Consider the following 16,282-nt stretch of genomic DNA (forward strand, 5'->3'; position numbering starts at 1 on the left):
AAGGGCCACAATAAAACGCCAACGCATTGGTAACATAGGAGACCAGCCCTGGGTTCCTGTGCCACTTTGTCGTGCTGGGAAATTACTGACGCACAAGTGTGCGAACAGGTGTTCTCCGTTAGCTAAACAACACGACGCGAATGAGCTTTTCTCTTTCTTTATATCGTAAGGAATGTATGTTTGGCCGTTTCCTGCCTTTGATTCTTGTATTAAGGGTTTGTGTAACGACGATGTGGAATTAGTCACATGTGAAGGTGTGCTTGCTTTTTACGGTAATGGTTTTAAAATGAAATGAATTGAACCCCTGGTCTAATAAACTTCATACAAAGCACTGGCGGTGGCAGCAACCGGAGTAAATATTTACAAATCTACCATTTTATTTCAAATTGTGAAAATAACTGAGAATAAAATTATATAAATACAATTGGTGAAGCGAGAGGAACTCGCGAATGCTTTCAAAAAAATATATTATCAATTTTTTTGCCAACTCCAAGAGCACAAAAGTACAGGAAATAATGAGTACAAACATAATAATACCGAGAATGTGTGTTCATATTAACCAGTTATACTTTTACATCCTAAAGTCCAACTTTTCGGCATGTTTTTACGATGTTTTGCCGAAAACCCTGACAGCCATAAACAACAAAGTTTTTTGAATATATTTTATTCAATTTCATGTTTACGCAGAATCGCTTTGACTGAAACTGAACAAAACCATGGGAAATCAACATTGATCGCTGTTGGTCAATAGCACGAAACGTGATCAAAGGCACCAAGTAGATTGACAGGTATTGACGTTTTAAACATAATAGATTCAAAAAATAACAACTTCAATTTTGTTTTGATGTGATTTGCGTCACAACTGCGTTGGATAAATGGGCTTTATTTTCTTGAATAAACCTAAGCTGGTTCCTCAAGTCTTTTACCATCAAGACTGACAGCAAACAACAATACTTTATTTCTTTTATGGGTTTGCAGTGTTCTTGCAACATTGCAGTTATGAAGCGCTTAGTCCAACTATTTTCTGAAATGCAACAAAGAACAATTACTTAGTGGCAAAAAAGACAAACAAAGACTGGTCATTTGGGCTATCTTGATATATTAAAATGTTCAAATTGGCAAAGTTCAAAGTGCCTATGACCTCCGGGTAAACTATACCTCCTACCCATTTTGGCATAAAAGGTCGCTTTTTTAATAACCTCGTGCCCCATGAGTTTGTATGGCATCGTATCAATGCGGGGGGCGCGATTGTCCCAAGGCCGAAGAATGATTCCTTTTTGGTCGTAACGAACCGCGAGATGGAATTGAATCCCGGGCAGAGAGCAATAACATCTCTCATTGACGTCACTGTTCCGGCGGATGGCTCGCGAATCGCGTCGAAACATCAACAAACCGAGGTTTGTGCGGTTGGGGGGAGGGGTGTTTAGCTGGGTGGTCTATTGTGTTGATGGCTTTTATTTTCGAATAATACTGAAATCACGTGGCGCGTTAGCTTGGCAGAACCCGCTGCTCAAGGTGCTGCAAAGTAGCTTTCGCTGAGAAACCTGTAAATGAGAAGTTTGTAACACAAAGTACTGAACAACGGATCCTATTTAAAAAGACAATGACGATGCTTTTTAAGGCGAAATATATTTGTCCTAAATACCAAGCTGACTAATTTAAACTGGCAATAAACGTTTTCGTGATTGTTGTATAATTAAACGTAAGGTGAAAATCGTTAAACCTTATGTAACAGAATGATTCTGAAAAGCACTAAACAACATGTTGTTAATTCATCACTGACATTTCTTTCAACGCGTTTTTAGCAAGTGTAAAAACAAGGACCAATTCTCCATTGCACTCGCCCTAAGCGCTCCATGAATTCTTTTCATGAAATATGGAACGCCTCCGCACATAAACATTATTAACTATTGTGCTCTTCGGTGGTGGTCGTCATCGAGCGTCGAACACACCTGTTACACGTTCGCCAGCTCCATGATGTCACGACTGTAAAGCACCAAAGTCACGCGTGGGTTCGCGAAAAACGTCAACAACTCAGGTGGGTGGTCGTAAAACATGCAACCCCGGGGAATCCTTAAAAGCTTCTCAAATCATCGAACTTGGAGGCAAGAGGGAGGAAATTAAAAAAAATTGTTTGCTGGGTGTGGGAGGGTTCGAGCGGAAACGGTTTTCGTGTGTTGTGGTCGAAACAGACAAGATTGGGATTTCAATGTGTTTTTAGATCAAAGTTTCGTTCTATATTTGTCTCCTGCTTTGACTTCAAGGCGTTCCTGGTAGGACAATATTTGGTGGCCACGTATAATCGAGGTCAACAATTTGCCTTTTAAAGTAAAATCATGAGTACATTGTGTTTTAATTTAAATTCGACAGTACGCCGCATCGGTCTCTGGTTTCTTGAATACTATAACTGTTAGTGAAGTTCCTGTGACAAAACACATTGTATTAATTATTACAAAAACATGTGAGAAGGTTGGTTGCTCACACAGCTTAACGAGGAAATAAAAATTTAAACTTACTTCTGAATCAAGCGACCCACTATAGCATTTCATTGTAACAATTTTACGCCAAACCATAACTTCCCCTTTGTTTTTCACTGTTTCGGACCACAGTGAACCTGGCATATTTTCGAGGGCGTGGGACAGTCCAACACAAAGCGGCGGTTGGCACAGGCAGGATGTCCCGGTAAAGACCCGAGGAGAACGAGCAAATATACAACGACGCTCTCATGTATTGACCCGACAATTTTCCTGCCACTCCCGGACAATAATCCTCGCAACACAGCTTCTATGCGAACCGTCGCAAAAAACACCCTTAAACACAATTTTAAACTGTTTTTGACGTTTTTCATATCCAACCGTGACAACCCTTAGTGTCGAAGCGCGGTTCGCGTTCGTGATTATGGGTGGGGTTGAACGGGTTAAGTTGCCACCTCGAGAATTCGGGGTCCTTAAGAGGTGTGTGGGGCTCGTTTTCATGGGCTCGGCTCCAAAACAAAAGACTCCGTTTCATGCGACGTTTCCAAATTTGCAGTCGGGCAGAAAAAACTGAGAAAACAACAACAGCTGTTGGTGTTTCTTTGTATTTTGAAGTTAAAGTCGAGAATATTATTCTTTTCGGTGAATTCAACGGCGAAATTGGTTTCTTATATAAAGTTAAACATGAACTGGTCATTAACCCTGCTGTAAGAGTGCATGAAGTTTTATTTTTGGTTGTAATTAACAAGTGTTAATTAACTCTGAGAGAATATTTTATCCCTAATAGTCCCAAAAACTTTAGTCGGAAATTACAAATGGTGAAACAAGTTTGTTTTATTCTACCCCGAGCTCGCAGGGCGTTTGTGTGAAATCCACAACAAAAACGTGGAACTGACGACTCGTGAAAAAATTCAGGAAAAAAACAAACAATTTGCGTTGAAACGTTGTGACAGTTCGTTCATTGCACACCTTACGTTTTGCCAAGGACCGCTAAGTAAAGTACAATACAACATACCAGAGAACTTTGTGAGCTGCATACGTATGGCCACTGTTTCGACCTATAAGGTTAAATTAGAGCAGCTTGGTGTGACTACGGACGATCTTGCCGACTATTGTAGATTGTCGCACCAGCTGCACTAATGAGCCCTCATAGGTCGAAACAGTGGCCATCTGTAAGCAGCTCACAGAAAACACATTATTGGCTTCATGCTATAACACCTTTCATGATTGTTTAATTACAAACAGTGTTGTTACATTCGGATCACGCACCGAGTCACCTTGCACAAGCGAGTCACGTGACCCCTGTCCTTCTAGCGGGTTGACGAGGCGCGCGACTTCAAAAGTTTTTCCCACGCACATTTGATGCGCGGTTACAAAGTGGAAACATGTGAGACGTTCGGCCGTCACGCGTCAGTGCGCACACAAGTGCAACCTGATTGGTCGGATTCCATTCCCACCCTATCGCCGTGTTACCCGTGTATCGGGTGGGCAGTGCGGGATTTTGTGACGTTTGAACTAAGTCGTGGAAAACACTGGGTTGCCGAAGGTCGTCCTTTGGTTGCTTGACGACCTGTGAAAATTCCTCTGCCTCCTCGAAGAGAAGTTTTGTTTTCAGAAATGCGGATCCTTGATCGACATGTTTTTGGAAATGGTTTTGCAACAAAATTACTCCGGGCCTAATGTAGACATCAACTGCTTGTTTTCCTCGAAAATGTAAAACTTTTTCCTGGTGTTTCGGGCTGTAGAAGATGGATTGGCAACTTTCTAGTCTTGGCAGGTTGAATTCCTTGTATGCAAACAGATCGCCTTCGCTAGAAGCCAAAGTATTCCTATATTGCTTATTTCTTCTTTACAGAGTTTAGAAAATAATTCCGGAGTTACCGCATTACGCATTTGATAAGTTACAAAATACACAAAAATTTAAACAGGCAACCTTTGAAGACGGCAAACAAGACGTTTCAGATCGGTGTTATTTTTTCCGACCAACTTGTTGGCCAATTTACGCCATAACAAGCCATGCTTTACGATTGGTTGGTCGCACGACAGGGAGGGATAGAACCAGCACGCGAAATTCGCATTATTTCGTCACAATGTTCAAACTTTAGAGGTGTTTTGTAAAATAACGATTTTAAATTACACCCTTCGTGAAGAGAAAGTATTTGATTTTAGGCTCTTGCTGGATATCCCATGGTATCTTGCTGTTTCCCAAATATTTACTGATAGTCTTTTTCTTCTCGGTTGATTATTATCTCATCCTGGAGATAACATCAAGTGGTTCCACACAAGGTACTGATTAAATAAACGATCTAATCGATTTATGTCGAAAACATCTCATACCACACCGACAGAACAAACAGAATGGCCGCGGAAACACGACACACTATCACAAAAACACAAACATGTTAAAACAATCAGGTATTTTTGCGTAAGTGGTTTTCTTTTCTGTCTGGTTAACATCCACGTGTCAACGCAGGGATTAGTTTGTTTAAACAGATAGGCATCTGGTCTTAATTGGATTATTATGGTTTAGACCTTGAAGCACTTTAGTCTTGCAGATACCAAATTTGTTGAGAAGAGGTTTCGTTTTTTGGGACCAATGAACCCATATTGATCAATTTGTTCATACCTTTTTTCGAATAAATGCTATTTAATTAGATGTGTTTCGATTTCATAAAAATTGTCAAATTCCGTGCCGCAATCAGATATACCTTTTTTCAAATTAAAAGTACTTCAAATAAATCTGTGGCGACTGGAAATAAAAAAACAACAGATTTTCAAACGCGTCATGTCGTGAGTTTTATGCAGTGAACAAATTTATAGTTAAATTGTGTCACAACTAAACATTACATTGTGTAGCCATGCCTACTGACCAATGGGAAAACCACCGGTACTCCAGACTCCAGCTAAGTGGAACACTAGATCTTTTCCACTACTCATGGTTTATTAATCACCCGAACTCGATCAACTCAATTCTTCCGACAACCATGACATTCGAACACCTGGACTCGAGTGTGACGTAATTTGATTGTGACGCACATCTCGGTTTGACATAGTGACTGTCGTTAGGGGGTGTCAATCAGGAAAAGGGATGTGTTTGGCGCCGGGGTTACTTTGTTAAAACGCAAGTTATGCGTTGAGCATTCAAGACAAATGAAAGTACTGTTTCAAAAAATAGCTTTTGTTTGCAGGAAAATTTTAAATACAACTCCTTTTGTTCCGCGCCTAAAGTTTTCGTTCACAAGCGAGCTTTAAGCCCGTAATCTTGCAAATCCTTACGACTGAGATTCTCACGTTTAAAAGTCAACACAGTAGCCTACATGTTTCCCACGAAAGACTATTTGCTTATGTTGCCACACATATTTCACAATGTTTAAATCCATTAAAGGGTTTTTAAATTATTTTTTATTTGCAACAAGTGAATAAAACTCTAAACTCTTTTTTATTGCGTTGGACAGGTGATAATTTGTTTTAATTTCGTGAAGCTCCACAAAAATATTTTTTTTACTATTGCCACTATTTAAATTAATACAAACAAATATTGGTAAACCACTTCCATGGGAAACCGAAAGAGTCGTCAAGCGGTCCAATAGTACCGGTTTCCCAAGTGCTCAACACTTCTTGAGTGGAAACCCTTTGTCTTACAACGACCGAGGTGTCAAAAGGGGGCCTGGAAGCTCTCCAATGTTCAACAGGTGTACACCACAGCTGGCCAGCTACCGTTCACACGCAACAATCGGGACTGTTACGTCACAGAGGCGGCCGTTTGAAAGTAACAAGGCAAGCGACAACAGATCAATTCGAAGAGGTATAATTTCATTGTTATGAGAATTTTCAGAGCATAGAACCTCATAGTTCTGTGGGTTAAATTTTGTAGTTGCTGCCATTATTGCGTTTTGCTGAGAAAAGAGAGTAAGAAATTGTACATCACAAAAAACGTACATTGTAGAGCAGGGTGAATGTTTCTAAAAATATGTTAATAGTTAGCCTATACAAATTTATTACTTTTGTTGTGGGTAGTAATTTCCAAGTCTAGCGAAAGGCCTGATCAGAAGATCAAACTTTTTAGCTCCAGTCTTTTGTTTGAGGTTTGCTGTTCTGAGACTTGAATGCAGACAAGACCAAAGCTGTCATGCACTTGTTTCGAGGTCACGTGAGGTTGTTGTGGCAACTAACGGGCAGCTGCGCAGTTCGCGGCCTGCTAGTGGGGGGTCGTGACGTCATGGCGGAAGAATTTTTTGCTAGAAAGATAGTTACCTTCGGTTGCAAATGGGTTGGGCGGAAACGGTTATTGTGCAACCGGTGGAGGCCGGTTAAAAAACTGCGAAAAGCTTTGCTTTATCGTAAAATTTATGGAAGATGTTTTGTTTTTTGGCATTAATGTGCAGTATGTTGTGTTCGAACCTGCATATATAGTTCATCTAAGAAAGATTTTTCAGAGTCAAAAGTACAAATTAAAAAAAAAGATTAAAAGTTGAAGTTTCACAATGTGAACTGAGTTGGTTCAGGAAAAAGTTTCTAACATTTTAGTTAGTAAGTCACCCTGAAAAATTTGCTCAGCATTTAAAATGTTTGTTGTGGGCTTGAATGGAAAGCCTGGTCCAAGTTTCGTGGGCAATTTGCGGTCTACTACTCAAATATGGCTGACGTGAGGGCCCCAAGCGAGCGGTTCATGATAAATCAGGTTCGCGTGCCCCGGCCTAATGTCGACGGGGATAATTAATCTAATTGCCATGAAATTTGCTTCCAGTTTTTTCAGACCAACACAAACATGGCATTTCTTTTCGAAGTTTCCGAGCCCCGAACTAGTTTAATTTTACATGCGAGTTCGGCAGTAGCCGTCGTCGCGCTCGTGCGTAGATTTTTATCTGCGTTTTTAAACTGATTAGTGCGGCTCAAGGGTTTAACGAGTTCTTTGTTTTGTGCCTTCCTGTGCAAGTCGCCGCAACTCATGCTTCTCCACGGTCTAAGCCTGAGTGGGTTGTGTGCAAGAATATCCTTGGTGCGTTAGTTTATGAAAGTGTAAAGTTACGAAAACCGTCAAACCATACTGACTTGCAACGCAAAACCTACAGTGCACGTTCCTGTAACCGCTGTTTGTCGTGCAAGCACATGTCGTCATGGCGAAGAAGCACCACATGTTTATGAATGGAGTATCGTTTCGTTTTCTTGCTAATTTGCAAGTCATAGATTGTGTTCTATTGGTTAAAACTTTTATTTCTAATGGTAAATTGTGCCATTGTATGCAGCACTTGCGACTACAAAGATGGTTTTGTATGCATAAAAACTGTTATATATACCTACATGACAAACGGCTTTTGATTTGTGCGTAAAATCAGATATCAGGATTGTTTGTGTACCTAACTTGTCCACGACCGAGTGCTTTCATAAAAAGGCGCTGTTTGTGGTGAGATGTTGCACATTGTGATAAGAAAATGTAATAAAGTTAGATGAGCACAAAATCGTTCAGGCCGTTTTTGCAAAATTACTTCGCTCGTTAGGCTTTGTTGTAATTAGTTGAATGAAGCACGTCACCACATCAATCTTGCACACTCCCTAAAATCCATCTTCGCAATTCACAATGTGATGAATACAATCAAGTCTCGTAAGATCTTTTGATCGACTTTCGTTGTCCTTTTTCTTTCGGTAAGCGAAGTATATGCCATGAAACGTCGTGTTGTATACATTCCTTGTCCATTAAAATCCCAGTCAAATAAGTCTTCGTTTTGTGTAACTGCACTCCACCAGGTAAAAATCAATGAAGTATTCTTGGCGTGGACCCAAACTGCAATTAACCTTCGTATCTCGAAAACACTTTCCGCCCCAGCAAGCTACTTGACAGCCCGCCAGGTATTTGCCGCAAACTCCGATGCCGCACTTGGTGTTAATCCCCAAAGAATTAGACCTAGCTTAAAAGGTCCCAGGACCCATGAGAGGTCAAAGGTCACCGGTCACGGCAAATTTCAAGCGAAAGTCTAGCGTTGGCGCGGTACAACCGTAAGTCTGCTTGGAGGCACTTAAACACGTTTTAAAGATAGCTTCTGCCATCGTTTAAGTCAAAACACCGTTTGTCTATTTCTGTGCTTTTTGGCTTGGAAACTTGCGCTGTTGCATTGCCGTTTGGTTTGTAGTGCCGTTCATGCCTCATGGAGTTTTTGATAAATCATGTGTTATGATTGCGGGTAAACATTCCATGTTGCTGGGTAATTTATCATGAGGCACAACTATGCTTTTAACATTGATCAACTCGTAGTTAAACCTTTCAAATACACTTATCGATAAATATATGAGATCATGAAGCAATGCCAAGGAAGCCAGTTGCATTTCTATTCGTGTATAATTTGGGAAAATTTGTTCAGTGATTCCAATTGGTAATCGCTGTACGATCATTTTTTCGATTGAAAAGTCGCTTGAATTTTCGTCCACGCTGCAAACCAAGAAACTGCCAGCAAAGCACAAAACTAACAAACCTTTAAAACCGAATTCCACCCGAAACCGCATTAAGCAAAAAAACACGACCCTCTTTCAAGTCGCACTCGAACAGCAAGAGAAAAAAAATGATAATCAAAATCACCGGTGTGACCTTCGGTCCGAGTCTCACAAAGCCTTCCTACGTAAATCGACGTGTGCAGGTCGAACTTGACACCCCATCTTGCTGCGTCTTTGCAGCGAATCGCTCAAGACCAAAAAGCGATGCGCAACTGTAGATGCTTTTCGAGATGCTGATCGTGTGATTAGATACGAAGCGGTCCCTTTGACGTAGTTGAAGCCCCTTTAGCCCAGCGCCATCAGCAAGGGTTTGGCTGTTTTGCTTGATTTGGTGTTGGGGGGGCCTTGGTTTTAAATTCTGCCCGCGTTGGTGATTGTTGAGAAGTGTGTGGAACAAATGAAAAGCTCGGCCCTTTGATCTTGTGGGTTGGGTACATGTTGTGCATTTAGTGTGTGGTTTAAATGCTTGGTGGTGTTTGTAAGTCAACGCAATAACAACCATATACCCGTTGACTAGAAGGGTGTTGACAGACGTCTCTTTACACTATGAATAAATATTACGTAAGGTTGCACCTAGTTTGGTGCCCAACGGATGACGGTGATTGTATCGTCACCACAAAGTGGAAGTCTTTGCTTGGCCCTTTGGTCAGCAAAGTCGTCTGAAAGTCACACCAGCTGCACTGTTGAGACCTTTTAGCTTACACAATGAATATTACGTTGACGTTTATGATGTTCGGAACGTCGTAAACGTCAAGTTTCAATTCGTGCATACTTTGTATGATATGCGAAAGAGCCATAATAATCATTGAGTGTGCACTGCTGTCTGCAGCCACAATTTTTTCTGCATGTGCACTCCCATGACTTCTTGTTGTTTTTAAGCCTTTATACAAGCTTTCTTTGCTTTTAAATATAACATATTTTCTTGCTTTGAAGTCAGTTGTATGTACGGAAATTGTTGTCCATGCTATATTATTTTCCATAGCGGGACAACGAGAGTCACAGAGCTAGACCCAAACCTTGTGATTGCCTCACATCGGGAAAACACAATATATGTAATTTTTGTCCATACTCAGATATGGACAAAACCTTCTAAATCTTAAACATTTGAGGATGTGTTGTCAAACTTTTCTGTATCGGTGGCATATATCGTGTTCAAGTGTTACGTCACAACGCAGCGTGTTCTGGAACGCATCACGGCATTGAGGCGAGAGAGAAGCGATATTTTCCCACCAAACGCGAACTGACGTTTCTATAAGCTTCAACCCTAATTTTCTGGGTCACATTAAAAAGTCCATTAGCGTGGGTAAAGCTACAGGCAATACCTAACGGAATGGACTTATGTTAAATTGGCTTGGTGCCTTGGGCAAGACCCTTCCCACTGTGATGTTGCCGGCTTTTTACCGCCCGCTGATCCGCTGATTCACCATCCATTGGCGATACGCCTTTGTTGCATCAAAATACGATAATAGAGATTGACTCTCTCGATACGCATATGTGATGTTACATGAATTTCACAGATCATTGCGAAAATAGAGTGTATTTGCTGTTCAGTTGCTGGCGATACAACTATTTCCAATGTTTTTAAACGTTATTTACGACAACAGTCTGTATATATAATTGTACGTGCCGCAGAAAAACCATAGGCGTAAAGCAAAATTTCGTGTTTACCAACGCCCAGGGTTTATTATTCCACAACAAATAATACACCGCGCTTTAAAGCACGGTTTTCTCGCCCCAATTACGCGCGTTTTGATTCGCTTTCTCCCGAATTCCGGCGGGAACCGATTCAGTGGAACTCCCGCAGAGCAAAAAATTCTTTTCCCTCTTTCCACGTTCGATGGACGAGAGCATTAAACCACCCCCCGTGGTTCTACTTTCACGCTTCTGAAAAGGCGCTGTTGATCTTCGGCTAGATTTTGCCGCATAATAAATCATATGGAAGCATACGGAGTGTATTGCAGGGTGTGGAACGAATTGATTGCGTGATGCGCGGAAGAGAGTTTGACGCGATTTTGCGCCGTATTTCACGGTTCGAGTTATTCGACGGTTCGAGTTGTTTTGTACGGAATGATGGAGCGAGGGTCTTAAATCCCCCACTGCAATGGGTTGTTTATAACGTCGATAAGCTTGCAGATCTACTTTTTCAGGGCCATTTGTTTCGTTTTTCAATGTAGGTTTCAGGTAAAGTTTACTTAATAATTTTAACCAGGTGTTAGTGGTTGACAATTCAACGTCGTTACGTTGCTTCAGATCCAGTGTTTTGTGATTCGCTGCGTCAGTTGACAATGTGGTTTGCAGCATAAAACGATTTTTTTCATTTTGTTTAAAACATTGTAATTCAGGTATTTTGAAAGTTCTGAGCAGTTGTGCTGTGTAAACGTTGTATTCAAGTTGCGGGTGTCAGCTTTTTTGAAAAATTTGCTGCGTCACATTTCTTTAGAATTTACTCAGCTCAGCAACTGTTGCTATGTATGCTGGACAATTAATTGCGGATTATGGTTAAGACAAATCTTTCCCGATTTCCGATCTGGGACGTTTTGCGTCGCGCTTGCCGATTATGACATCACGACCACGTGACCAAATCGTGTTCATATTCTGAAATCGAATTGCAAGGGTTTACCGATATAGGGACAGACATTCAGGCGCCGTTCTTTCTTGTAATCTGGAATGTATGCATCAGAATTTATAATATCAGGCTGTATCGAGTGGTATATGTATATGCTTTAAGCTGATCTAAAAAAGTCTTGGATGACTTATTTGTTTGTTGTAGAGATTTTAGTTGTTTTAGGGCAATAATGTGTTATTTAAGTATGGTCGCATTTATGAGCGTTACGCCATTTTTGTATTACATACTTTAACTATTCGTCGGAGAGCTGTTTTCAAAAACAGACGCTGTTGTGTTTTTTTATGTAATTTAAAACTTTTATCTCCTAAATTTATTAGTATTGCAGTTATGTCCATAGTTCGGGTTTGTTTTTGTCATGAATTAAACATCAAAAATGCATATGCGCAACATGGAGCGTTTTGAAGTCAGACAACTTGATACAGTATCACCAGCTTGCATCCATGCACCCCGATACTAATTGGATCGCTGCATCAAATCCCCCGCTGTGTCCTGCTATTTGCAAGCTCTGCTTTCTAGCGTCAGCCAGCTGGCAAATAAGTGTAAGGGGTCAGCGTTTTAGATCAGCTTTCAGACTCGGTGTTCGGCAAACAGAAGCAACGAAATCCTGGAATTTAATTTGAAGCGATCGTTTCTCCGCATTCACTACACTCTGTTAATGCAGTTGTTGCCCTGTGTCGTTGTCCTTAAGAACAACAGTTAGATTTCTCATTCGTAGTTGTTTGTCTGGTATTTGAGAACAGAGGAATAAGTTCTTTTCGAAGTTAAAACTACAGCTAAAAAAAACAAGTAGATTTTTATTTGAAGCCTTGTGACAACAACTCGAAGTAACCGGCACTTTGATTTACAGACTAGCTTGCAGAAACAGATTTGTATAAATGTGTAATTAACTGTTTGAAGTGCCAACTTTAGAATAGTTGTTGATGGCAGGTATACCGCAACAAAATCTCTGTTGTTTTTACCCTTTCTCCCATTGCCTCCACCCGCCAAACTCGCATTGTTACCTAACTGTTGTAGTTTTAGTAAGTCAGTCTCCATAAGCCTCTGTTTTCGCTTTGGTTGCTCTTCACCCACTACCGATGGCAACGGGGCAAAAATGTATGACAGCCTGTCGAGCCCCAAAGTATTACAGGCGCTCAGTTAACATTCTCGCCTGCGCCACAAACGAGGCATGCGGGTTTGCTTTTTGATACCTCGGTTCGAACGACGAACCTTGTGGCACTCCACGAGATTTCACGCGCGGCTGAAAATCCCATAACGAATCCTTACTCAGGTGTTGCTGAGCCGAGGGATCAGTGCAACCTCAACAGAAAGGGTAACGTCGGATGCATTTTCTCGACACCTTTACCCAGTTTGTAGCACCCTCTAATTACCCTTTCCCCGTCCCCTCGACACCCGGTTCGGGAGCAAATGAGACGTAAACAAAGTTTCCGGTTGCTAGGGCCGACCCCTCTTCCCAGGAATATTAGTCCTTGTGATTTTGAAGCTCGACCCCGGTTGCATGCCCACTGACAGCCGATGGCGTGCTTGGTATTTAAAAGGTTGTTTTTGTTGTTCTTGTCCCGAGTTAGGAACATGGGAACCGAACTGGTCGGTTATGTGGTTATTTTTTCACCAGCTGTGCTAAAACGATTCGGCGAACTGTGGCAAACCTCGCCATTTACGGCACGCCTCCTTACTCCTCGCCTGCATGTATAAGTATAGTTGTTTTGTCCGCTGAAATCCTATGATGTGCGGAACAAAGTTAGGGAGAACAACCTAGAAAATGCGATTATGAGCCCAAAACGTTTAACATTAAATGTAAAGAGGTACAAGAAACGTCATAAAAAGGAATAGAAGTAATTTCGTAAACAATTTAAAGTTTATTTTAGGCACCAAAGTGACAGAAGGCCAGTTTATAATTGTTAGTTTTAAAAAAATGTCCATGCAAGATGGCGATAGTGTAAATATTTTTTAGCACAAATTGGTGCTGGGGATCGGAAATACGTCTGTGTTAATTTAAACCTCGGTGGTGTTGAACACCTGCGCCTGCCCAGTACCAGCCCCCGGGCGCGTTCTTTTGCATGGAAATGAAAATCAAAATTCGTGTTTCCGGGTCTCGGAACGCAGCCTCGCCACGCTATGTTGAATACGAATGACGAGATGTGATTACAACAACCAGGGGTAGCGACTTATTAATCACGGTTGGCTTCGTATTGACGACCTGAGCGAATTAGTCAGGGCTGTCGCTTTCCAAAACACTGAACAAGGAACGTCTTCTTGCTTCCTAGCCTGGCCACCTGGACCGCTTAAAGGGAAACCGGCAGATATTTGTTGCTTTCCATGGAATTGTGTTCTGGTTGACATTTTTGTTGAAATTTTCGTGAATAATTTTCAAACATTTCAAATAGCAGTTTAATGTTTTCGTTACAGAGATTTTTGAATGCTATTTTTCAGCGAGTTTAGTTTTATTATAGAGTTGCACTTTAACTTCGAATTTCCCACAGTGGTGTATCGTGCAAGCGAGAACAGGTGTTTTTATCTGTTGATCCCGCACCCTCAGTTACGAGGGGATCGAGTTCGCGAAGGTTTTTGTTGGCCTTGTACTTTTAATCGAGCCCTTACACGCAATGAGAGTTCAGTAGCGGAAGCAAATATTGCACTCCGGTGACGAGTGATTTGATTATTGTCTTTGTGTGGAGGAAAGTTGAAATTCTTTTAACAGTTTCTGATTTAAAGTTAATTTTGTGGGTGTTGGCGCATCAAAGTTAGGGCATGTAGCTTTCATCTTGAATGTGGTTGTTGTTTGTTCAGTTGAATATAATTAGTGTGTCCTCGTCAGCGTCAGTGTAGATGTATATATGTAAAGATAGATGAGAAAAAGGCCACCTCACAGCTGATAAAAGTAAAGTTTCGCCATGATCACACGTTCAGGTTGCACAGGGACAGTCGCTGGTTGTTGAAAATTACGTTTTTTGCATGAAAAATTTCTTTATTAGGGCTTGGTTAATGCAAATATAACTATATTAAGAAGGCGTGATAATTGTTTTGACAAAATACTTTCTTATTCAAAATAATTTTTACTCGAAAAACTACCTTTATAGTTTATGATTTAGTGTCGAAATCTTAATGCTGTTCATGAATTGTGGGTACTTGATTTTTGTGATTTGCGTTTCCACTTGCGCTTTAAAAAATAAGTAAAACGTGACATTCAACTTCGCTCGATGTACATGTGGAGCGTATTAACCACCTGATATTTTATTCACGCGAGTCGACGATTCTTAATGGCTTTTCAGTGTTAAGTGGATGTTGTTTCAAGGTGGCGATTCACAGGTGGCTACATAGGTGCGAGGAAATATTATTTGCTCAAGTCGAGGCATCTTACCAAGAACTTGATTTTAATGAACACTTGTGGGATTTCCCATGTTGTTCTATGCAGCGGCTGTAATGTTTTATTTCACTTATACGCTTGGTGTATTTTTTTCAAAGGCAAGGTTGTGTTTCTTTTCATACGAATTTGTTGCGTTGTTTTCTTCTTCGGCGGAAAGACTTTATATCAAACATTTGTGTAATTAAGCACAACAGCTGCTTTTTACCAAGTCAAGTTGATTCGACCAAAAAGTTTAATTAGGCTCATATACCCGGTACAACACAGACTGGATGAACGTATAGTGTTCAGCACAAACGAGTGTCTCTTGCAAGGCGTCGTCCGTTTCAGCACGAATCTTTCAACCGCAAAGTTATTACGTTTTGACGAAATTGCGCTCAATCCTCAGCGTGAGGTATGGAAAGCTGTCCGACACCAATTCGTCGACATGACGGAAGACGCGACTTACAAACTTTCGCCTCCATTTCTCTGTTGTCTTTACGTGACTTAATAACGCCTGTATGTCAAAGCGCAGCACCACCTAGCCACACAAACCGAAATTACTTCCAAAGTTGCCAGCAGATGTCCTGGGGTTTGGTATTTGCTGACGCTACCTGGAGCACAAAGGCGCGCAACAACCAAAGCGGGCTGACAGTAAAGTTTAATGCCGATGATCGGGCTTGTGCATGCCAGCTGTGATAATATTTGCGTCGAGTCTGTAACTTTACTTGGGAAAAAGGCTTTGTTCGCATTTTGTTTATGAGCTTGAGTGCTTAGGAGATCCCAGGTTGTAAGCGAAAGTATGCTGTAGGTTTTTCGTTTGCCCCATAGACTTGATGACACTACAAAGGTTATCAGCTTTGATAATTTCTTCACTTTCAGAAATAAACGTTGCGCTCAGAAGTTTCTGCAGGACATAAACAGATTTTTGCCTAATTCATTTTTGTGGTGAGTTTATTGTCAGATGCATTAGCTGTATTATTGCGAAGCCAAGAAGTTGTGCCTTTAGACGATGCCGAATGGTGGTCCGAACATTCCAGCGTGAAAAAGATAAACCTGAATTAGGCTTAACATCCGTCTCAATGACACCAAATCCCAAAATGTTTGACGATAATTGATAAGTACATAAAGCCGCGGGTAGATGAGCTCGTTACGGGAACGATGATTGAACGCCTGGAACTCGCGGGATGCGCCTTTTTCTAACAAACCGGGGAATCGTGACGGACGGGCGATCTTTCGACAAATTAGACCCCGGCGAAGAGTCCGGAACGCAAGCCAAGAGAAAGTTTGAATAGTAGAAAGGAAGCAGGTCGACGTTCGTCGTTCGTCGATGTCCGAAGCTGCAGGTGCGCA

This window comes from Ascidia mentula, chromosome 4 (assembly GCF_947561715.1).
Source record: "Ascidia mentula chromosome 4, kaAscMent1.1, whole genome shotgun sequence".
Classification (NCBI taxonomy): Eukaryota; Metazoa; Chordata; class Ascidiacea; order Phlebobranchia; family Ascidiidae; genus Ascidia; species Ascidia mentula.